The sequence below is a fragment of the Lepidochelys kempii genome, chromosome 16, assembly GCF_965140285.1.
Source record: "Lepidochelys kempii isolate rLepKem1 chromosome 16, rLepKem1.hap1, whole genome shotgun sequence".
Lineage (NCBI taxonomy): Eukaryota > Metazoa > Chordata > Testudines > Cheloniidae > Lepidochelys > Lepidochelys kempii.
Genome location: NC_136395.1, coordinates 13,883,400 through 13,907,712, shown reverse-complemented (window position 1 = coordinate 13,907,712; position 24,313 = coordinate 13,883,400).

Below are 24,313 nucleotides of genomic sequence, written 5' to 3'. Positions count from 1 at the left end.
AAATTAGAGTTTAGATTCTGAAGCACAATATCCTGCCAAACAAAAGTACTGACTCCATTAGCCACCATGAGACAGCTGAGTCCGGCCCCCTTTACGTTGCCATATGTCATTGCTTTTCCTCGGAGATTAAAATGTGGGACAACACAAGGGGTTAATATGTTTCACAATGAATTCTGATTTATCACACGTGATTAGTGGGTTATGAATATGGATGTGATTTCTAAAAAACAAAAGGATGTTTTACATGGCTCACCCTTATTTAAAACATAATTTAAATCCAAGGAGAAGCAGCAACAGCTGCTAAAGCTGAAGTGTGAAGTCAGGAGTCACTGAGAGTGAGAGAATGAGCAATGTGGGGGCAGAGAGCAGAGAGAGTGGGGGCATCAGGTGTGTTTCGGGGGCGGGGGGGCAGAAATGCAAGAAAAACTGGGTGAGATTGCAGCCAGTAGCCTGTTCCCTGAGTTTCAATAGAACTCTGCCCAGCCGAGTGCAGAAGTTTTGAGAATGGGGGGAGAGGGAATTTTAAGCCAGTTTAACACCTGGTCCTGAAGTAGTCTGGTTCCCTTGAACATTACACCAGCCTGCGGGCTATTCTAACTTACTCCCAGCCGTGTAGGGCCCCAAAGGACCATTCTGGAAGCCACAAATTGCTGGATTTAGAGTTGCCCCAATCACGTCTCCCTGTGCTGGGGTCCAGATTGGTGCGGGAAGGGGGACACTGTCACAGGAAATGTTAAGGCAGCTCTAAACCGCAGGACTATTCCCCTCGGCAGGACATCTGCCACCAGCAGAGATAGCCAGCTTTACATCACTGAATGGCACAAAGGAGCTAAAGTGGGGGGACAGGATCGCACCCATAAAGGGCAGTTCCAGGGTAATTGACTGGGGATCAAGGGATTAAGTATCATGAATGGGGCTGGATCAGAGCCAGAGGGCATGTCTGGGCTCAGAGGAATCAGGTGTTTCTATGGCAGGAGGATGGTTACAGAGAGGAAAGCACGAAGGAACTGGATCCAAAGCCCATTGAAGTCAACAAGAGCCTTCCCTTTAATTTCACAAGGATTTAGATCTGGTAGACAGGGGAGAAGAGTGACTCCATGATTGTGGAGGTGCTGTACATCTGAACAATAGAATATTTATCAAGACAGGGCTCTGCCTAGGCATGCACTGTCTACTAAGCTCATCACCATGGTATCTGAGAGTCTCATTTATTACAGAAACAAACAACTTCCCTTCAGAAACCTGTTAAGGTTGCTAAGTGACAACAATGTACTTACCTATCACATCATTTGCAAACGCCTCACACTTTAAAGCGAGCGAATGAATGATTACGGACTTCAGAAACTGTACCTTGTCCAAGTAATAAATATGTATTTGTAAACCAGGTACAAATAGAGGCACATTTTATTTCAGCAAAACAACCTTCAGTTTAACTCAGGGATTATTGTGTTTGGGGCTTTTTCCCCCCCTCTTATGTATCATTTTTATTGTGTTTTGGTGTGTAATATTTTCTTCCAAGGAATACTGTGAAGTAAGAAATATCAGTTAGTTCAAGTACTGTTAAGTGACGATACTTTAAAATAATGCTATATATTTAATAGGAAAACTGTGCAAATGAGCTGGGGTAAACCATGGATTTATATATGCATACTTGCATCAGTATGTGCCATTGATCTGTATGAGTGTGCGCATTTCTCAGGGTTCTGTGTTGAGTTCGTATTTTGAGATTACTGATAAAAGAACAGTATTTCTTCTGGGTCAGAGTTAAGGTTGCTGATTTGTGATAAAATCGGCATTTCTTTGCACTTGGGTGAAGTTCTGGCTCACCTGAAGTGAATGAGAGCTTGGCCACTGATTTCGGGGTGTGGGGAGGATTTCACGCTTTATGATTATTACGTAGGCAATCAAAGGTTTATGCCATCCTTACTTGTTCATTTCCTGCCTTTTCAAGCATTTGGCTTTTGAACATGATGTGGCAGGGAGTGTGCACCATTGTTACTTAACAACTTTCACTTGTTTCAGAAACAACATTTTTGTTGGTTTAGTTTTGGAACCCCCCAGCTGATTTATACGTTTATGTCTACACCTTTCAGTCTTCCCTTTTGTGTAGCTAAATTAGGATCTAGGAACAGACCTTCTTCAACTGATGTCTATTGGAATGCTGCCCCATGCCAATTTGAATCATCAGAGTGTTATGCTATACAAAACACACGGGATCTTTTATAAGAGAGAAGGCAAATACACCATATTTATTGAAAATACAAAAGTTAGCATATGTTTTTCAGTCACACAACATACACACACACACAAGCCCTGCAGATGGTCTTTATAGTTACCAGTCTGTTGTAGCTCAAGTCAATCTAATGGCCAGTTAGATTGAGCGTGAGTGAGGAGCTAAGCTCTGTCGGTCGTGATCCGATGTGCCGAGGCTTTGCAGGACTGAACCCAGAGTTCCATGGCAAAACATCCCATCTTTATAGTTGTAAATTCCATTTGACTCCATGCATTTTGCAATGTCATCCTGTAATCATTAGTCCTTAAGTGGTGTTAATCTTGGGGTTTTCTGCTGTTATCCTTTGATGGTTATTGTCAGGCTTCCCATCATTATCTCCTATTTCTTGTCTTGCTTGCGGGGGTGCCTACCTCACCTCTGAGGTCCTCAATGCTGCTAACATGTTTAGCCTCAGATACAATGGATATTTTCTCATTGTCTCCTGGTGTTTTCAAGTCTCTCACTTTTTCTTGACCATCTGGACATTTGTGATGGCTTTTACACCTTATTTTTTCCTGATGCATGCATTCCCTCATTCACACAAAACAGTCTCTCCCAGAAACCTTCAAAGGTATGCAGAATACATTGTGAATTAAGTCTTGCTAAATCTTATAACTAAAACAATTCACATTGGGGCTTCAGGTCCTCAACATTTATCTAATTTATTTATTATAGACACAATACAAAATCCTGTCTTTTATTTACTAAACTTTAAAACAAAGAAATGTATATTTAACTAGAGTGCCTAATCTGTAATACATATAGGAAACCATAGTTTCCACTTCATGCATCCAGTGAAGTGAGCTGTAGCTCACGAAAGCTTATGCTCAAATAAATTTGTTAGTCTCTAAGGTGCCACAAGTACTCCTTTTCTTTTTTCATAGTAGACATTATAACTTATCCTAAAACAAAAGGGTGACCATAATCAGTCATAAGGATTGCTCTGGTCTGTCTCTGCCTTAACATCAGTACAGACACTGGCAGAGACAGACATTGGCATTTCTACCAATGTCTCAGAGGATCATTCCTTTCTGCTATTCAAAAAGGGTGGCTGGTAAAATGAAATCAAGACGTACATTAGTACCTCTATTCTTATAGTACAGTTATAAAATCCTGCTTCTACAAGAGGAACTGGTCCATGGTTTGGAAATTGTAAATAGATGGGATGGAATGGTTACCAGTTTATTAAACTAAAGAGAGAGCAGCAAGGGATTTGATTCTAGTTTGGGCCAGAAATTCAGATTGGTTCTCATGTTACCAGACCATCCTAATCTTTCACCAACAAACTGCTTCCCTTTCACTTGGAGCTGAAAATGAAATATCAAAACTGACAGTAAACCACTAGAAGTACAATAGACTGAATGATGAAGCCCATAAACCACTCAGTGGGAGGATGAGGAACTCCACTGAGTGGTGTTGGAGGACAACATCATGGGCCAAACTCTACTGGCATAATTCTGAAGTTCATTCCAGCAGAGAATTTAAACCTAAATCCACACAAGGCGTAATTAATTATTCCCAGAGGTTCATACTCACAGCATCTCTTACTACACCTATACAAAGCTGGAGCATGGTCTCCTTCCCAGAGTACATACAGATGAGGCCATTTTCCTAGAATGCTCAGGGCCATCCCTTTTTAGAGCGTAGAGAGATTACCAGGGCTTCTAGAGAGGGCCTGTGGCCTTGTACTCAGGGACCCCAATAGCTCTTTTATGACTGTCTCCATTATGGATTTGCCATGATGGAGGAAGATACCATGACTGGTCTTTACATAAATTGTATCAACCCCATAGGAAAAATTGAAGCCTGGTATAAGGCCATCTGAAGTCAATGGGGCAACACAAAGCTGGATTTGGCCAAATGCACTGGACAGGTGACCCCGATCAGAAACACATTTGCTTCTCGCTCGCTCGTGAGCCATGTGGACCTCTTTTGCTCATGGCAATATTTCTCAAATCACGTTGCTCACAGTGAACTCCTTCCCTCTGTTCTCTCTCGAGCACGGTATGAAGGGAACAATGAGGTAAGGAAAGACTCACACTCTAGGGATTCCAATGGCAGCAAAGAAAGCTCAAGAGAAAAGCACCAATGCTTTGGGAGATTCACATGAACCCCTGAGACATGCTCCCTGCCTTATCCATGGGCTTTCCATTGGCTTCTTTATAACTGATGAGTTTTTACCAAAGTAACATTTCATTTATTAAAATCTTTACCCGGATCGTCTTGCCAGTATCTCCCTATTTTTGTATTCCTAGGATTCTATTTTCCAGCGATTTGTGGTTATGAGTTAAAAAAAAAAAATCCACGGCACATCAGCTGGTACTTGTCTGCCACTCTTCCCCTTCTTTCTTTGGGTCATTTCTCCAGCCTTCCCAAGCTGAGGGGCTGATAATGGACCTATATGCTGCTATGATCCCTCTGGTCTGGATAACAGCTGTATAATAATGTGGTACGAGAAGGAGGGACAGGTGGGGAATGGTGAAGAACGAATTCCAGATCTTCCCAAGCAACTTTGGTAACACTAAACCGGGATTTGTTTGCTCCCCTCCTCTGGCCCCAATTTCCTTACATAACTCCTTCTGGGATGAGTTTTGCCAAGGCAAAATAAAACAGATTGTCCTCTGCTTTGAGTTTTTGGCAGGCTGGGCCGGCTCCAGGCAAAAATAAAAAAACAAAACAAAGCCCCATACATCACAAGGCAGGCAGAGGTTGTGGGGGAGGCTGTTTTGGGCAGTGCAACAGGAATATTTAATGCTGGAGCTAGAAAGGCAAAAATGAAGGGTTTGGTTGGGGAGAGATAAGGCTGCTTCTGCCAAGTCCCTTGTGAGGAGTGACTTTGTGTGTGAGGGTGGAAGATTTGTTCTGTGAGGGGTGGACACGCGCCGTGTGGGACTGCCGTGGTGGGCGGAGGGGGGTGGGGGGGAAAGAGGATATATTTGACAGCCTCGAGCCAGAAATACAGGTAGCTGAACCCAGCTCAATGAGGCAGGTCCCACAGCAGGTAGCGGAGACCCCCGTTCGGAGCAGCTGTCGCTACAATCTCCTAATTGGAAATAATTGGGATTCTGTCTCAAACCACAAAGCCCTGAATTAGCCAGCTCAGCCTCCGCCAGGAAGCATCTGTTGCCATCTCCAATGGCAACAATTCAACCCCCTCTCTGCTCCCATCCAGTACGCTGTCTCCACCCGCCAACTGGTAGGCAATGCCCGTTCAACTGGAAGCGTCGTGTTATCCTGCAGATTCCCTGAGAGAGACAGAGAAAGGGAGCAGAAGAAGAGCCGGGGGAGGCTGCAAGGAGGGGAGATGTTATCCATGGTTTTAGGATCCTGTGGTGAAATCCAGGGAGGTGCAGGGGGGCAGAGGGCTGGGAGGTAGAAGCTTGGAGAGGCAACCCCCTTTTCCTGAGCACCGTGATATACCGGGCTGTTCGCACATTACACGCCACATGGGGCCCTGGGAAGGACTGGTAGAATTAGTGCTTTCTGTTGATTATGTTAACGGCTCCTTTGTGTTGCTTGGTTGCTTATGTATAATTAAGATGGCTTTTGTGTGTATGTGTGTGCTTTCCAAAGCATTATGAAGGGAAGAAAAATAAATATAAAGAATTGTTTGTTTGGACTGGGGATAAACAATAATTGAAAACATTTGGAATGGGGAGGGGCGAAACCCAGCAGGGCAGGTGTCAGTGAAAGCATGGTGCACAGGGAGACATTTACCTGGGAAAGACCATGGTAACTTCCAACCTATCTGTATGTGTATATATATATCTTACTATATGTTCCATTCTGTGAATCCGATGAAGTGGGCTGTAGCCCACGGAAGCTCATGCTCTAATAAATGTCTTAGTCTCTAAGGTGCCACAAGCACTCCTGTTCTTTTTGCGGATACAGAGTAACAGGGCTGCTGCTCTGAAACCCGGGAAAGATAGGCGTCCTGAAAAAGCCAGAGGACAGGAAGGTTCTTCTTTGCTTTCCTCACATCCCTATGGGTTTATTGTGTGTCACTGGTAGCTCAAGACGTAAAACCCCCCACCGAAGGCAAGACACCGGCCCCAGCTCCAATCCCTTTGCACTGCCAGTTGGCCTAAATGGGGCGGAGAGCTGGCTCGCAGGGTAATGGGGGATCCCTGTGATATATGGGATTCCCCTGTTGGCATACAGCCAGCATAGCCAGCTTGAATGCTCTGGGTAGGCTTGGGAGTCACCCAACCAGGGACTAGAAATAACGTCATGTGACTTTGGTGGCCACTCTAACACTCCTCGGGGTCACAGTGAGTGTTTTGTGAGGGGTCAGCAGGCTGGGCTGTGTTTGCATACGCCACCTGCCAAATAATTCAGAATAATGACCAGATTTGTAAAAATCAAAGTCCAAAAAAGGGGGTTAACTGTGTGAAATAATTTGTTCACAGCAAATAGCTGACTAGGCTCTGCTCACTCATCACCACCGATGGTCCTTTCAGGCTTCCATCTATCCATCCATCTGGCCCTCTGTACCGCACTTGCCGCTGCACAGTCCGAGGGTTAGTCACCAACTTTATGGCTAGAAGGGGCAACTAAACCATCTTCCTCAACCTCTCCCACTGACCCTGGTGCACCTGGACCCATTTATGCTCCAGCGGCGAGCTCAGGTGCCATATGGTGTATGAATTATGGCACCACACAGACAATGCCGCAAATGGAGGGGATTTGCTCAATGTCCATGTTTTGTGTGAAGGGGGCTATAGACAACAATGAGTCTGGAAAGAATTATGGGAAGCTGATTTTCTGTGGCACAAGTTAAATACATATGTTTGTTTGATAGGGAGGAGAGAAACCTTTCCTCCTGGCTCCATCCCCTGCCAGTGCTTCTTTGGTTTAACTGACTTTCCAGTGAGTTGTTCCAGATTTCTCTTTCTTTTCTGGGAAAATTTCACCAGCACCCACTTTGCTTTGCTTTCTGGGTCTTAATTTGCAGCGTGTGTCCCTGTGTTTGCCTGTCTATTCTGATAGTGTGAAGTTCAGCACTTGGGGAAATACAACCGGAGTGCATTTTGTTTTTCAAACTTCTTAAAAACACCAGCTTACTTACAGATTTATCTTTTCTGGAAATAACATGAGTAGGAGGGACAAAAGGTGTTAACTTTCATTATGTCTGTTAGAGTGGAGTCTAGAGACCTCCACTGAGAGCAAGACCCTGTTGTGCTAATCACTGTGCAAACATACTAAGAGAAAGTCCCTGCCCTAAAGAGCTTACTGTCTAAGTAGATAAAGGGTGGGATGAGTAACAAAAGCACAGAGAGGTAAAGCAGCTTGTCTGCACAGCAACCTAGTGTCAGAGCGGGGACTAGAGTGCCAGTCTCCTGATACATAGCCTAATGCTTTATCCACCAGACCATGCTGTGTTCTTTGAAATCTGGCAAGTTTCCTCTGTGGGGGCTCACCAGCTAGGTCTGGTATATGGACTGCAGGCCACTGCTGTGGAAATGGTCACCCTACCTGAAATCTTGGCTGGCACACTTCGGGCACTTGTGAAGAAAGTCACACTGCTCTGAGGAGGCTTACATTACTGGAGCCATGGGTAGTAGTCAGGAAGCCCTTCTGCAAGGGAGTTCATAGGGCTGAGATCCTGGTTTGCTCTGAAAGAGGGCAACCCTTTCAGGAAGATCACCACAAGAGCTGGCTGATTTATTCATTACGAGTTGCAGTTGCCACACAGGTTACCAGTTTTTGCTGTGAATCTATCCTGTTTTTTAACTTGTGTTTTTTCTTATTAATAGTGGAACTGGTAAAAAAAAAAAAAATCCACCCATTTTTCATTTCATGGATTCTGACAGCTTTGAAGTGTTCTGACCAGCTCTATACATAAATATTGCCTGGACTGTCAAATTTCAGCCTATGTATTATTTGTGGTGAGAACGTTCATGTTGTTGGGAGCTCCAGACATCCACGGTACACTGCTGTGAGGGAACTCACGCTGCGCAAGTTCCAGACCTGACTGACATGGCCCGAGCATTAGGATGCAAGCAGTGCTAGAGTGCAAAAGAGCTCAGCTTTGTTCCTCCATTTGCACGATTCCAAATTGGCAACATGATGCAGCATATTTACACCCAAGAGAATAGGCACAAAGGCGTACAAGTGCAGATAAAACAGCTCTTTGGATGAGAACACTTCTCTTTTTTCAGTGTGATAGAATTCAGATGAGGTTACTCTGTTTCTTTCACTTCGGGGGTTTATAATTTCCTTTGGCTTTTTTTTTTTTTTTTACACAAATCCAGTCTCTGGTTTCTGCAGTTTGGGACGCTGCTTTCCATTCCCAACCCTCTGTTCTTTAGATCACATTAATCCCATTTATAAATTAGTTCATTTGCTGAACATCACATACAAAACAAACAGCCTGATGGCATCTTTACCCCACCATAATCCTGGATAGATAGTGTCTCATTCTTCTGCCTCAATCAGCACTGCACATCCAGTAATACTACCTGTCAATGTGCTTATAGTCCAGCAATCTTAAATATGAGATCCTAGCACCTACCCAGGAATGATTACCACAGTACCAATGAAACATCCATCTGTGGGTCAGTGACATAATGCCAGTGATGCACCCATATCCTATTTATGGGAGCCTAGTGCCATGTAAAGATATACCTCTCTCATGCCTGAAAGTCTTCATTATTTGGGAGCGTACTATGGACCTTCCCAACACTTGCCAATAAAGGGCTGCTGGGGAACGCTGGCTAGGAACAGCATCAGACAGTGGTGGATAACTTCTACAAATGAAGGAGCAAACTCAGGTTTGAGGAATGAGGCCCCGTTCTCTACACCCACCTCCGTTTACACATACAAAACAATCCTTGAAGACCAACAGGTCACCAGGGACAGAAACATTTACTAGGCTATAAACTTCATCCTAGGGACAAGGCCTCAGTGTCCATGACTTTTGCTGGGTGGGAGTCATGCCCTGAGGGGAAGTGGCTGAGAAATCATCTTCCAATTGTTAATGCACTTACTTAATCAGACGAGATAGGAGCATGGGTGCAGAGCTAGAGGCCTTGAGCCGCTTGTTAGTCAACCACTCCAGAATGCTACACCACTGTAAGGATTGGCAGGAACACCCAAGAAGAGGGCAGTTACAGAGGGAATGTATGAAAGCCACTCCAGCGGTGTCTGTGTTTAAGAGGGCTACTTGGGGGCAAATAAGAAACTGGGAGACATATCTTTGGCCATGCAAACCCAATTCTTTTGGCCATCCTCCATCTGCCTGGTCCTGAACTCTATAATATCTGCACCATGGAAGTAGGGGTGTTTGTGGGGGTGTGTTTGTTGGAGGGGGACGGGGAGGGAGACAGTTAGATCTGATAATAGGAAGCCATTTTCAAATTATTTGCTTCTAAGTATTATGAACAGTTCCCAGTTTGACCGAAAGCTACTTGCATCAGCTGTTTTGTCTGTGATTATTTTATGTTCCTATCCATAAATAAATAAAACCCTTCCCCTTCAAACTACCTAATGAAGAGTTCTGTGTATTCGTAGAATGCTCTGTCACCAGAGCTAGCCACCACAACCAAAGCTGCTGCGCCAAAGAGCCAGGGAGTTTAAGAAGCACCAGCATGTGAAGAGCTGGTTAATTGAACTTGATGCATGCTATTGTGAGGAAACAGGAATATTGTAAGAATTGCTTTCTCCTAGTGAAAGACAGTCAACCCACCACACCTGCACAAGGAGTCCTGAAAAGCAGCCAAGCAACTCATCAGAACTTCATACAACCTTATCCACCTACGTGCAACCATAGATGGGCTCAACCTGTCCAGGAGACAGGCACAGATTCCATTCCAAGGATGTGGTCTAATGGGTAATACAGATAAAGAACCTGTATTACTTCTAAAGTTTGCAGAATGACTCTGTGAACCCAAGCAAGTCATTTGGTTTTCTTGTGCCAGCCCACTCAACTAGAAATTGGAGGGGGTGGGGAGAAAGAACCTTGTGGAAAACTGTAGTCAATGCATTTGAGTGGAGTTTTCCTGAAGAAAATAAATTCACAAATCAACTTGTTCTCTTCCCCACAAAACAAGGCCCAGAGTTCATTCAGGATGCTCTTCTTTCAGGGTATGAACCAAATTCTATGCCACATAAGGAAAGATAGTGTAGATTATTATTAACCTTAATGTGAGCAGACTGAGCCTTTTGTTGGTTTGAGACTCTAGTGCTGAGCTTGAATTCATTGGGGACAGACAGAGCACTGGGTTCTCAACCTTTTCCACACAAGGACTTGCCACTAACTCCCTTCTAAGTAGCCAGGATCCCTCCTATTTAACAAGACGGGAATGGCATGGTGATTACAACCCCCCGACACCTGTTCATAGCCCCTCAGGTTGAGAACCTCTGCCATACAGAAAGCCTAGGGTGTCCAAGAGGAATGGACTGCAGTTTATTTTCTTCTATCCAAAGATTCCCTTCCCTGTCCAGTCACTCTTTCTCAGTAACAGTCGTGTCAAAGCTCCCATGTCACACGCCAGTACAGCAACACATCTCACCTCACGAACGAACGTGCCAAGCTGCCTTTTGGGTTTTCACTTCTTGAGAAGGGGACTCACGTCTGGGGCAGAGATGTGGGAAAGAGCGCAGCAAGCTCCGGCTCTATTCAGCCATTATCCACCCTGATTAATTCTATAGCTAAATCACTCTCCAGATGTGATGATGTATGGGGCACTGTCAGTGACAAAAAAACCCCCCTGAACTTCTACTAATTAAATAGAACATCTTCATGGGGTGAAAGGTTTTAGTAACGAAAGTAACTCACAAAGAATTATGTCAGCTGGAGACTCCGGCTGAGATCAGACAGAGGAGAGAGAGAGAGACTGAGAGAGATGGAGAGAGAATATTCATGCTGGATACCAGTCTAACATTTTATTCCCAGGTTGTCTCTCTGCACAGGCAATTCTGACTGTATTATTCCAGTTTCCCTTTCCTGTGTCCATTTCTTTGCCTTGCAAGAAGAACAAAGGGGCAAGTGTTCACATAAGTAACATTATTTGATGTATTGCTCCTGGCCCAGCTACAGAAATGCAGGGCATGACACATTTGAAACTGAATGTCACATGTCATAGCATACTGGAAACTGAACGTTGAATGGCATGACACATTGGAAACTGAATACTACCTGCCATGGCACGGTGGAAACTGAACATTGCCATGTGCCCATTGGGGTGAGCCCAGCAAGGTGAATTCCTGAAATCAAGATGCCAAAGGCCATAAATTACGAGCTTTATTGGTCTTGCCTGCACTGAACAAATATCCAACCAGCCCTCCCTTCGCTCCCAAAATCATGTCCCAGCATGCACCAGGCTCGTTGTAAACGCTAGGGTGGATGAACTGGGTAGGGGAGAGGAAATCTCTGCTTTGTTTTCTATAAACATCCGGTCAAGGATATAGAGAAGCACTCAAGACTTCACACTCACCTACAATCATGGAGGGAGTGTATGAGCCTGGTTCCCCAGTCACCGTAAATCAGCATCGAAGTCAATTGACCGATGGTGATTACACTAGCTGAGGATCTTGCTCTACCTTTTGTAGCCTCTCCTCACTGCTTTTCCCCTCTCCTCACCTCCCACACTCCCTCTTCCCCATCCCCTCGCCAGCTTCCTGGTTTACCCCCTCTCCAAGTTCCCTCTCTCTAAGACTCATCACTGCAGTAATGTTATTGTCTCCCTGTCACACAGAGATCTGTGGCATTTTAACCAAGAAACCTACATTAAAATATTGAAGTGGGTCATTAAATATTTATTTTTTTCAGCTGCTTGTGAAGAAGGAAACTGGGGGTGGGGGGAAGCTGACAGAAAGGAACAGAATAGTCATAGTTTTTGAAGAGGCTGTTTATGATTATGATACCTGAGGGACTGGAATCTGCGAGGCAGCGACTTTAACTTCTCCTCCTTCCACCCTGTCTCTCTCTCTCTCTAGTGGCTTTTTTCTAGTCTAAGACTCGACTTGATGTAAGGCAGCTGGAGTCAGTGCCTCATACTCTTGTCCCCCTCCCCAGCCTAAATCAGAAGTAACCCTTCTGGAGTCAATGGGGCAGATCCTCAGATCAGTGAAGCTATGGGGGTTTTACACCCTCTGAGATTATGGCCAAACATCCTCACCCATGCACCGGAGTCAGCCAGGAATAACTCCACTGAAGGCAATAGAGTTCCACTGATGTAAAATCAGTGTATATTGGAATCAGTGTGACATCAGAACCGATTCTGATATCACACTCTAGATCAGGGATCGGCAACCTGTGGCACACAGCCCATCAGGGAAATCCGCTAGCGGGCCGGGACGGTTTGTTTACCTGCAGCATCCACAGGTTCAGCCGATCGCAGTTCCCACTGGTCGTGGTTCACCGTCCCAGGCCAATGGGGGCTGTGGGAAGTGGCGTGGACCGAGGGATGTGCTGGCCGCCACTTCCCGCAGCCCCTATTGCCCTGGAATGGCGAACCGTGGCCAGTGGGAGCTGTGATCAGCCGAACCTGCGGATGCTGCAGGTAAACAACCCAGCCCGGCCCGCCAGCAGATTTCCCTGACGGGCTGCATGCCAGAGGTTGCCGATCCCTAATCTAGATGTAGGGTGCCGGCTTTTCCATAAGCTATTTCCCCTTTTCTCTCCAAAACATCATGAAACACTGCAGTGGAGGGAGCTGGTGAAAAGAACCCCCACTGTTTCTGCTGATCTGAATCACTGGCATGCGTCAAATACTCCTGCATCTCACCAAGAGAAGGTGCTTCCCACCCCAGCAGGACTCCTGAAAGACTGCAGTACAGTACCACTTGCCCACCAATGAAATGAGTCCTTCTGAGACCCATGACAGGCTGGCACATGTTCCAGCTCCAGCATTGTGTATGTGGTTGAATTCCACCCAAACTCCTCCCAAACTCTTAGATATCCTCCATAAAATTCATAGATTTTAAGGCCAGAAGGGATCATCAGATAAGAACATAAGAATTGTCATACTGGGTCAGACCAATGGCCCATTTACCCTAGTACCTTGTCTCTAACAGTGGCTGGTGCCGGATGCTTCATAGGGAATTAACGGAACAGGGCAATTTATCGTTAGATCTATCCCCTGTTGTCCAGACCCAGCTTCTGGCAGTCAAAGATTTAGGAACCCCCAGAATATGAGGTTGTATCCCTGACCATCCTGAATAACAGCCATTGATGGACCTAACCTCCATGAAATTATCTGGTTCTTTTTTTCATCCAGTTATAGCTTTGGCTTTCACAACATCCCCTGTCAACCAGTTCCACAGGTTAACAGTGCTTTGTGTGAAGAAGTACTTCCTTATGTTTGTTTTAAACCTGCTGCAGATTAATTTCATTGGGTGACCCCTGGTTCATGTGCCATGCGGAGGAGTAAACAACACTTTCTCCACACCAGGCATGAATTTATAGACCTCGATTATACTCCCCTTAGTCGTCTCTTTCTAAGCTGATCAGGCCCAGTTTTTTAAATCTCTCCTCACATGGAAGCTGTTCCACGTGCCAAATCATTTTTGTTGCTCTTCTCTGTACTTTTTCCCAATTCTAATTTATCTTTTTTGAGATGGGGCAACCAGAACTTCACATTGTATTCAAGGTGTGGTTATACCATGGGTTTATACAGTGGTGTTATTACATTTTCTGTCATATTATCTAGCTCTTTCCTAATGGTTCCTAACATTCTGTTCACTTTTTTTGATGGCCAATGCACATTGAGAAGATGTTTTCAGAGAACAATCCATGACTCCAAAATCTCCTCCTTGAATGGTAACAGCTAATTTAAATCCTAATATTTTGTTTTATGTTTTCCAATGTGTATTACTTTGCATTTATCTACACTGAATCTTGCATTCATCAGCCATTTTGTTGCCCAGTCACCCCGTTTTGTGAGATCCCTTTGTGACTCTTTGCAGTCAGCTTTGGACTAAACTATCATGAGTGATTTTGTATTATCTGCAAACTCTGCCACCTCATTGTTTACCCCTTTTTCCAGATCATTTATGAATATGTTGAACTGCACTGGTCCCAGTACAGATCCTGGGGGACCCTGCTATTTACCTCTACCTACTGTGGAAACTGACTTTATTCCTACTCTTTGTTTCCTATCTTTTAGTCAGTTATTGATCCATGAGACCTTCTCTCTTATCCTATGACTGCTTACTTTGCTGAAAAACCCTTTGGTGAGGGACCTTGTCAAAAGCTCCCTGAAAGACCAAGTACACTATATACACTGGATCATCCTTGTCCACATGTTTGTTGACCCCCCTCAAAGAATTCTAATCGACTGGTGAGGCATGATTTCCTTTTACAAAAGCCATGTTGACTCTTCCCCAACATATTGGGTTCATCTTTGTGTCTGATAATTCTGTTCTTTACTATAGATTCAGCCAATTGCAAGGTACTGCAGTTAGGCTTACTGGCCTGTAATTGCCAGGATCACCTCTGGATTCCTTTTAAAAAAATTGGTGTCACATTAGCTATCCTCCAGGCATCTGGTATAGATGCTGATTTAGGTGATATGTTACATTAACTGTAAGGAGTTCTGCAATTTCATATTTGAGTTCCTTCAGTACTCTTGGGTGAGTACCATTTAGTCCTGGTGACTTATTACTGTTTAATTTATAAATACATTCCAAAACCTGCTGTATTGACACCTCAATCTGGGACAGTTCCTTGGATTTGTCACCTAGAAAGAATGGCTCAGGTGTGTAGGAATCTTCCTCACATCCTCTGCAGTGAACACTGATGCAAGGAATTAATTTAGCTTCTCTGCATTGGCCTTGTCTTCCCTGAGTATTCTTTTAGCACTTCGATCATCGAGTGGCCCCACCGATTATTTGACAGGCTTCCTGTCTTTGATGTACTTAAAAAAAAATCACTGTTCGTTTTTATGTCTTTTGCTAGTTGCTCTTCAGATTCTGTTTTGGCCTGTCAAATTATACTTTGACACTTGAATTGCCAGAGCTTATGCTCCTTTCTATTTTCTTCTCTAGGATTGGACTTCTAATTTTTAAAGGATGTCTTTTTGTCTCTAACTGCCTCTTTTACTCTGCTGTTTAGCCATGATGTCGTTTTTTGGTCTTCATACTGTTGTTGTTTTCTTTTTTATTTGGGGGTATACATTTAATTTGAACCTCTGTTATGATGTTTTTAAAGTTTCCATGCAATTGGCAAACATTTCACTCTTTTGACTGTTCCTTTTAGTTTTCATTTCACTACTTTCCTCATTTTTGTGAGATTCCCCTTTTTGAACTTAAATACTACTGTAGTGCATTTCTTTGGTATTCCCCCTTCCCCCCCCCAAAAAAAAGATGTTAAATTTAGTTATATTATGGTCACTATTGCTGAGCAGTTCAGCTATATTCACCTGTTGGGCCAAATCCTATATGCCACTTAGGACGAAATCAAGAATTGCCTCTCCCCTGTGGATTCCAGGACTAGCTGGTCCAAGAAGCTGTTACTTATGGTGTCTAGAAACTTTAACTATTCCCATATTGACTGGGTACAATCTCAAGATGGGATACAGAGATAAAATCCCCCATTATTATTGGGTTTTCTGTTTTTGTAGCCCCTCTAATCTCCCTGAACATTTCAAAATTACCATCACGGTCAGGTGGTCAGTTATATATTCCTACTGCTATATTCTTATTATTCAAGCATAGAATTTCTACCCATAGAGATTCTGTAGGACACTTTGATTCATTTAAGATTTTTAATATATTTGACTCTGTGCTTTCTTTCACATGAAAGAGCCGCTCCCCCACCAGCACGACCTACTCTGTCATTCCTATATATTTTGTACCCTAGTATTACCGTTTCCCATTGATTATCATCATTCCACCACATTTCTGTGATGCCAAGTATATCAATATCCTCATTTAACACCAGGCACACAGGTTCACCCATCTTAGTATTTAGACTTCTAGCATTTCTATGCTAGCACTTATAAAATATGTCAATATTGAGTTGTCTGCCTTCAGGTGATGTAATTGAATGGGACACTTTTTCGTTTGACTGTTTCTCTTCGGTTCTTACCAGTACTTTATCAGCTTCTATCCTCTCCTGTTTAGAATAGAGATATCCCCTCTAATAAATCCTCCTCTAAGAGATGTTTCTGTCTGAACTATGTACTCCTCCGCACCTGTCAGCTTTCCTCCAACCCTTAGTTCAGAAACTTCTCTACAATGTTTTAAATTTTACATGCCAGCAGTCAATTCTGTTTTGGTTTAGGTGGACCCCCCTCTTCCTGTATAGGCTCCTCCTTTCCAGAAGGTTCCCCAGTTCCTAATAAACCTAAATCCCACCTTGGAACACCATTGTCTTTTCCACACATTGAGACCCTGAAGTTCTGCCTGTCTAACTGGCCCTGTGCATGGAGCTGGAATGCTACCATGGTGGTCCTGGACTTTAGGATCTTACCTAGCAGCCTAAATTTGTCTTCCAGGATGTCTCTCTTATGTTTCCCTATGTCACTGGTACCTATGTGTACCACGACCACTGGCTCCTCCCCAGCACTGCACATAAGCCTTTCTAGATGTCTTGAGAGATCTGCAACCTTTGCAACTGGCAGGGAATTCACCATGCCGTTCTCCTGGTCATCACAAAACCCAGCTATCTATGTCTCTAATGATCAAAATTCTCATTAATATTTCTGTTACCGCATGACATCATCTGGAAGAAGAGGATCCAACTATGGGATAGTTTCCCTCCACTCCAGCTTGATGTTCTCCTTCCCTGAGATTTTCATCCTCTGCAACAGCACAGAGTTTGTCATAGTGGGGGTGGGACCTATTTACTGTGTTCCAGAAAGTCTTGTCTATGTATCTCTCTGTGTCTCTTAGTTCCTCCACAGTTCAGCTACTCTGGTCTCAGGAACACGCACTCAGTCTCTGAAGGCCATGAGCTCCTTGCACCAAATGAACACATACACCACCTACCCCTGAGGCAGGTAATTACACATGCTGCATTCAGTGCAATAAACCGGATAGCCTCCGCTCTGCTGCTGGACTGCTGCCTGCATTATTTTTACTCATGCAGGGGTTTTTTTGTTTGTTCATCTCTCTCTCTCTCTCTCTCTCTCTTTTTTTTTTTTTTTTTTTGCAGGGATGGGGGGTGTTATTGGTTTGGAGAGCGTTTTTAAGGTGCATTTGGCTCTCATTCGTCCTTGCAAAACTCCCGTTTGCTGCTCCTGGTCACTTAGGAGCTGGCTTTTTAACCCCTGTTCTTCCTGAGTCAGCTCCGCTGCCTTGTCCAGATATCCTAAGGGGATTAGGGAGCAAAGGATAGCAGGCTAGAGGCTCGTTATAAAACTCTCAGCCTTGCCTAGGCTCAGCACAGAGCGCCCCAAAGAGTCCACACTACAAACTTCAATCAAATGGGTACACAGTGAGCGAGCAAGCACACAACAACAAACAAAACAACAGACAACAGACGCACCCCAAGGGTCACATAGTCACTCCTCCTTCACCTGGAGGACTACCTCGCAACACTCCGGTTTGCTGCTCTTCTTTGCTAGCTCCTGAACAGATCTAGACCATCTAGTCTGATCTCCTGTACAACACAGGCCAGAGAACTTAGTCGAGTTAATCTGCATTAAGCCCTAGAACTTGGGTTTGACTAAAGCCTATCTTCCATCAACTCAAGGAAGCAGCGGGTCTGTAATGAGAGGCTCTGGCATCCATCTCATTGGAACAGAGGCAATGTTGTCTCTAGCACAGTCATGGCAGGGTTAAATCTGAAGGAGACAATATCTCCAGTGGAAGGTGTTACAAAAAGCAGGAGGATGCTGTCTGTCTGTCTGTCGTGGTTTCTTTAATGCACACACACGCACTCAGTTGTCTCCAGCATGCAGACAGTTGCCGAGGGCAGCACAGTGTTTAAAGCTGTTCATTGCATGGATGACTGTGCATTGTCAGGAGCATACATTTCCTGTTTGCTTAGGGCAGCCTGCTCTGCAGTGCACACACACACACGCTCGCATACACACACACACACTCCTGGACATGCTGGATTTTTGTGAACTGCTGTGCGAGGCTTCTCATTTTCATCTGGTGAGCAGCTGGGAAGCACAAATAACAAGCAAAACATCCATTTTGTCAGGAGCTTGTTCTGCATGAATTGATTGCTGAGTCCGGCCCACCTGGGCACATCCCAGGTAAATCTGGGGTTCTCTGCCTGACTTGTCCATCTCAACATGCCTGTCAGAGAACTCCTAGCAGGATGGGGGGGAAAGCTAGCACCTAGTAAGAACAGGAGGACTTGTGGCACCTGAGAGACTAACCAATTTATTTGAGCATAAGCTTTCGTGAGCTACAGCTCACTTCATCGGATGCATACTGTGGAAAGTGTAGAAGATCTTTTTATATACACACAAAGCATGAAAAAATACCTCCTCCCACCCCACTCGCCTGCTGCTAATAGCTTATCTAAAGTGATCACTCTCCTTACAATGTGTATGATAATCAAGGTGGGCCATTTCCACCACAAATCCAGGGTTTAACAAGAACGCCTGGGGGTGGGGGGGTAGGAAAAAACAAGGGGAAATAGGTTACCTTGCATAATGACTTAGCCACTCCCAGTCTCTATTTAAGCCTAATTTAATTGTATCAAATTTGCAAAAGAATTCCAATTCAAGAGTTTCTCGCTGGAGTCTGGATTTGAAGTTTTTTTGTTGTAATATCACAACTTTCATGTCTGTAATCACGTGACCAGAGAGATTGAAGTGTTCTCCGACTGGTTTATGAATGTTATAATTCTTGACATCTGATTTGTGTCCATTTATTCTTTTACGTAGAGACTGTCCAGTTTGACCAATGTACATGGCAGAGGGGCATTGCTGGCACATGATGGCATATATCACATTTGTAGATGTGCAGGTGAACAAGCCTCTGATAGTGTGGCTGATGTTATTAGGCCCTGTGATGGTGTCCCCTGAATAGATATGTGGGCACAGTTGGCAACGGGCTTTGTTGCAAGGATAGGTTCCTGGGTTAGTGGTTCTGTTGTGTGGTATGTGGTTGCTGGTGAGTATTTGCTTCAGGTTGGGGGGCTGTCTGTAGGCAAGGACTGGCCTGTCTCCCAAGATTTGTGAGAGCACCCAGTGGTGACATTGAAAAAGGACCTTTGAATTCTGTATCAGAACATTCAGGAGTCAGAAAAAGTATTGACTGGGGATGACTGATAGAGAGGTAGAATGGCCTAGTGGTTAGGGGGCTAGCTTGGGAGTTGGGAAACCTGGGTTCAATGCTCTCTGCTCTACCAGGCATTTCTTGTAAGACCTGAGGCAAGTCAGTGAACCTCTATGTAACTCATTCTCCCCTTTGGGGAATAGTAGTGCCTACCTCAGAGGGATGCTGCAAGGATAAATGCAATACAGACTGTGGGATGCTCAGACACCATGCTGAAGGGGGAGAAATAGCAGGTGATGAGACTCCCTAGCACCACCTAAGAAGACAGAGACATATCTGGTATAACATTTCATGGATGTGGCTTTGAACTGACCTCAGATGCTCACACATAATTCCATGTGAGTCAGACTATGGCCTTACAATATTGTCATAACAGCCTGCACAGGCAGTGGTACTGTCTCATTTCACTATGGGGATCTTGGGAAGGGAGCACAGAACCCTGATGCATAGTGAGTGCATATGTGGCTCCATCCATAGGCTTTGTCACCCAGTGCAGAGGGTGCCATGACCCCAGTTCCATCCCTTCCCTCCTCACTTCAGCTGTTCGGGGAATGTTGTTTCCTCCTGCAAAAGTTTTGGCTTCCCCCCGGCACAACAAAAAAAAAAAAAAAAAAAAAGCTGGCAGTTTTTCCATTGAAACCCTCCCAAAAGCTGAAACATTTTTGGTTTTTGGCAGATGACAAAATAAAAATTCCATTCAAAACCCCTTTTTATTCTCCCAGTTTTCAGTTGCAAAAAAACAGTTCCCGTCATTTTTGGGGGGGGGGTGGAAATTGTTCAGCTTTTTGGACAAAACAAAAGTAAAACAAAATAAACATTCACCCTCCCCACCCCCGAAAATTGTAAAAACATGCAGTCCCTACAGAATGGGTAGTTTCAGAGGATTTCTGTCCTTGGGTACTGGAGCAATCTCTGCGCTTCCCCTAGTGTAGTGACTGCTAGTGTCTGACACTTCTGCAGGGGAGTAAGTAGGGGAAGGTTTCTTTAGTTCTCCTGCCATGTTAGGCCCAGACACAGTCTGGCCCTTTGAATTTGATTCACTTTATGCATGACTCAGTACCCAAGATCAAAATTTGGCTCATATGAAAGTGAACATAGCAAAGGATGGATCACAATGAGCAATAACCCAAAAATATGCTAACAGGAGGAGCTGTGGAGTTCAGAACTGGGCACAATGACTCGAACTATGCAAGGGAGTCACAGGGACAAAAAAGAATCTGATTCCATGCAAAAGGCACCTTCGAAATTGGTTATTTGCATTTTGTGTGGTTTTGACTCAAAAATAAACATTTCAAATGTCACCGGAAAGGCAAAATATGAGGAATGTCACCGGTTTCTCCCAGTGGGGACAGCTGTGAAAGAGGTTCTGTAACCTCTGTCTGCTTTGCAGTGGACGGAAGGATGGCCTGGAAGTTGTGGGATTGGCCTGGAACCTGGGTGGACCTGAGTTTAATCCCCTGATCTACCACCCACTTCCTGCGTGACCTTAGGTAAGTCACTTAGGGCCTTCGTGCTTTTGAAAATCCCGTTTGACATCAATGTGTATCCTTAGGTGCCTAAATACCTTTACAAACTAGCCCTTAGTCGCTCTGTGCCTCAGTCTCCCATCTGTACAAGGGAGGGATAATAGCACTGCCCTACCTCAAAGCAGTGTAAGGATGAATATATTAAAGACTGTGAGTTGCTCAAATACTGCAGTAATGGAGACCAGATAAATGCCTTCACTAGATAGTCTCACCACACACACGTTCTCTCTCATCTTCAGTGACAGTCAATGTCCGGTGCAGAAAAGTGATTCTCTTCAGGTAGGGACAGCAGGTATGTCCCAGCCAGAGCAGGCTGTTAGGTCTGAATTTCCAATAGAACCCAGGAGCAGATTTTTCAAGTCCTCGACGTTAACATTTGGGACGAGATTTTTAAAAAGGGCTCAGCAGTTCTGTTGTGACAATTATAGCCAGATTTTCAAATGGGCTGAGCTCTTTTGAAAATACTGGCCTTGGTTCTGTTGTAATAGGCCCAGCGGAACAATGTGGAAATTCACGTTTTGCTTTCTCTTGTTCCCTGATCTGGACAAACAGATCATTTTTCCTCCTGCCCCTACACAGACAGGTGTCCCTGTCAGGTCCCAGTCATCTCAAACACTCTCCTTGTCCTGCACATTGTGCTTCCTGAACGATCACTTTACTAACACACTCTTATTTCAGGCAGCTTCTACCTCAGTTAACATTTCTTTCACACTTTCCCTATATTTATTCTGTTCCTTGCCTATAAAAAACATTATCCAAGGTATATTAGGTGGCTAATACACCATTAGGACACACAGCTGATTCTCTAAATTGTAACAGTTTCCACATTTTGTAAAACAGCTCTTTACTAAATCCATGATCCTATCCCTACGTCTGTCTGAGCCTGGTCTCTTGCTCCCACTGTCTCCTGCAAATCAGGATACCACTCTGCCTCCCAAGCGGGTATTCCAGCACCTCCCAAATATTAACGCATTTGCCTCCGAACACCCCGTGTAAGGTAGGGAAGGATTCTTACTCCTGTTCCACACACAGGGAAACACAGCACAAAGAAACAGATATCCAGGGAGGCTGTGGCAGAGACAGAGCTGGAATCTCCTAATCTGAGTCCAGTGAACACCAAAACCATCCTTTCAACTGGAGGAAGCTGATTACTCAGGTGATTGCTGGAGTGGAACAGATCCATCTAGTCCCATGTCCTGTTTGTACCAGTCTTGCAATAGACAATTTTGGAATAATCTACCCACAGGAAAATATTGTTCACAGCTCCAGTTAGTGAAAGGTTGCCTTAAACCTTGAAGCAGGAGTGATTACAAACCACCTGTAACTCTGGATAGTCTCGTGATCCATGTAAATGGCCAGCCCTTTCTGAAAGCGAATAAGCCTTTCCAACAGAACTAGGTCAAATATTTGACCACTTCGCCAACACACACCCTCCCCCCATGTGGTTGTGTTAAGTCTACAGAAGCCACTGAAGGTATGGACACAAAGGGAGAACTATATGGCTCATGCGTGGAAGAAAGGTGACGATCCCCAGCAAACCGTCCCTTTAACTGCACACTCCAAGGTCAAGCACTAAAAGGAATCAGAGAGTTAGGGTTTTTTAGAGACAGTACCTCTGTATGGCCATCCCATTCTTCCCACTGGCAAGTAGAATAAATTTCCCCCTCGGATGTTCTTCTCCAGGGTGTTAGAGAAATAGCTGATAATGCAAGTTGGGGAAGCTCAGAATCAAATGATCACAGATGGAGAATCAATTTCTCCCTACCTCAGAAGGCTGGATCAAGGATGAAGCGCACTGGAGGGATAGCACGGGGCTATTCCAGGAATAAATGCATTATGTGTTTGTGTTGCAGTAATAACTAGTGGACCCAACCAGGACCATGTTGTGCTAGGGGCTCTACAAACCCAGGACAAAAACACTGCTCTTGCCCCAAACAGTTTATGGTCTAAGAAGATGGAAGTTGAGTTTTCCTTTTTTACCCAGGATATGGTGACCCTCTATGACAGCAGAGAGGAACATCGCAGGGAGAACCTCAGTGCTGACAGAATCTATCAATCTGGCAAGTTCATGTCTCTTCCAGTTTCTGCAGCTTCCACTCTGCATCACTTTCAATTGCAAATATCCACCTCTGCTCTGGTGACAGGTTTTTTTCCGTTGTTGTTGTTCTGACGCTTATTAGCATGAACATCCCATCTCACCCCTTGCCTCTTTGTCTGCAGCTCCCTCTGATACTTATTCAGAGACATTAAATAGCCAAAATATTATTGTTCAGGGGATTAGGTGGCTGAGATGTTTCACACATAAAGAGAGGTGGCAGTAGATATTCCAAATGGACATACTAACTCAGAGAGCTTGAAGGTCATTACCAAAAGCTTGGCCGCTTACTCAGAGGTCGGCTCATGAGGAACAAAGCTGGCCCTCGCATTATTGGCTGTGGCTTGTGAAACAATTCCCTTCCAACATAACTGATTCCTGTCCAATCACATTATAGCACTGCCAAGGTCAAAAACTTGCCCAGCTCATTGTTGAATTGCCCAGGCTGCCAATAATATGAAAACACTCATGGCTTTGGACTCTGAGGGGATAGTAGAGAGAAAAGGTGGAACAGCACCACTGAAATCAGCCTTTACGATCCCAGCATTGTCCTTTGATATCTTCCTCTTGGTTTGCCCCTTTCCACCCTTCTACTCCCGTGAAGAAGTTGCACTGCCAATGGGCTGGCCATGCTACAAGAAGCTGAGACAGAAGAATGTGACCGTTACTTCAGATTGGAGACAAACACAAGACCACCCCTCCCAAAATGGAAGAGGTGATCTGCAGGAGACATATGGATATGTTTGCTCCACTACAGAGGAGGGACCCTAGTGAGGTCTTTTTTTCCCATCAATGGAAAGAATGAGACACTGATGATTTTATTTTACTGCCCGATTGTCTTTCTTGGGCAACAAACTGTATGTGGCCTAGGGAGGGAATTTGCCTATGTTTTCTGACTCCTGTGATGGGTTCTAACCACTAGACAATCTGTTTTCATCTCTGCCCCAGAAGAACTGTATGACCTTGAAGAACTCACTCACTTTTGTACAGCACTTAGAGATCCTCACGTAAAACAGTGAACTGTGGGGCCACATTCCACTCAGCCTTAAATCCTGAGGAACAGGACTGGATTGGAACTCAGGAGACCTAGATTCAGTTTATTGCTCTTCTGTGGACTCCTTCATTGGCTCCCAGATTTTCAGAAGTGCTGAGCTCCAGGTGTTCAAATTCTCCAGAAGGTTCACACTTGCTAATAATGACCCTGACTGGGTTATCTACAGGAACTGAGCCCTGCAC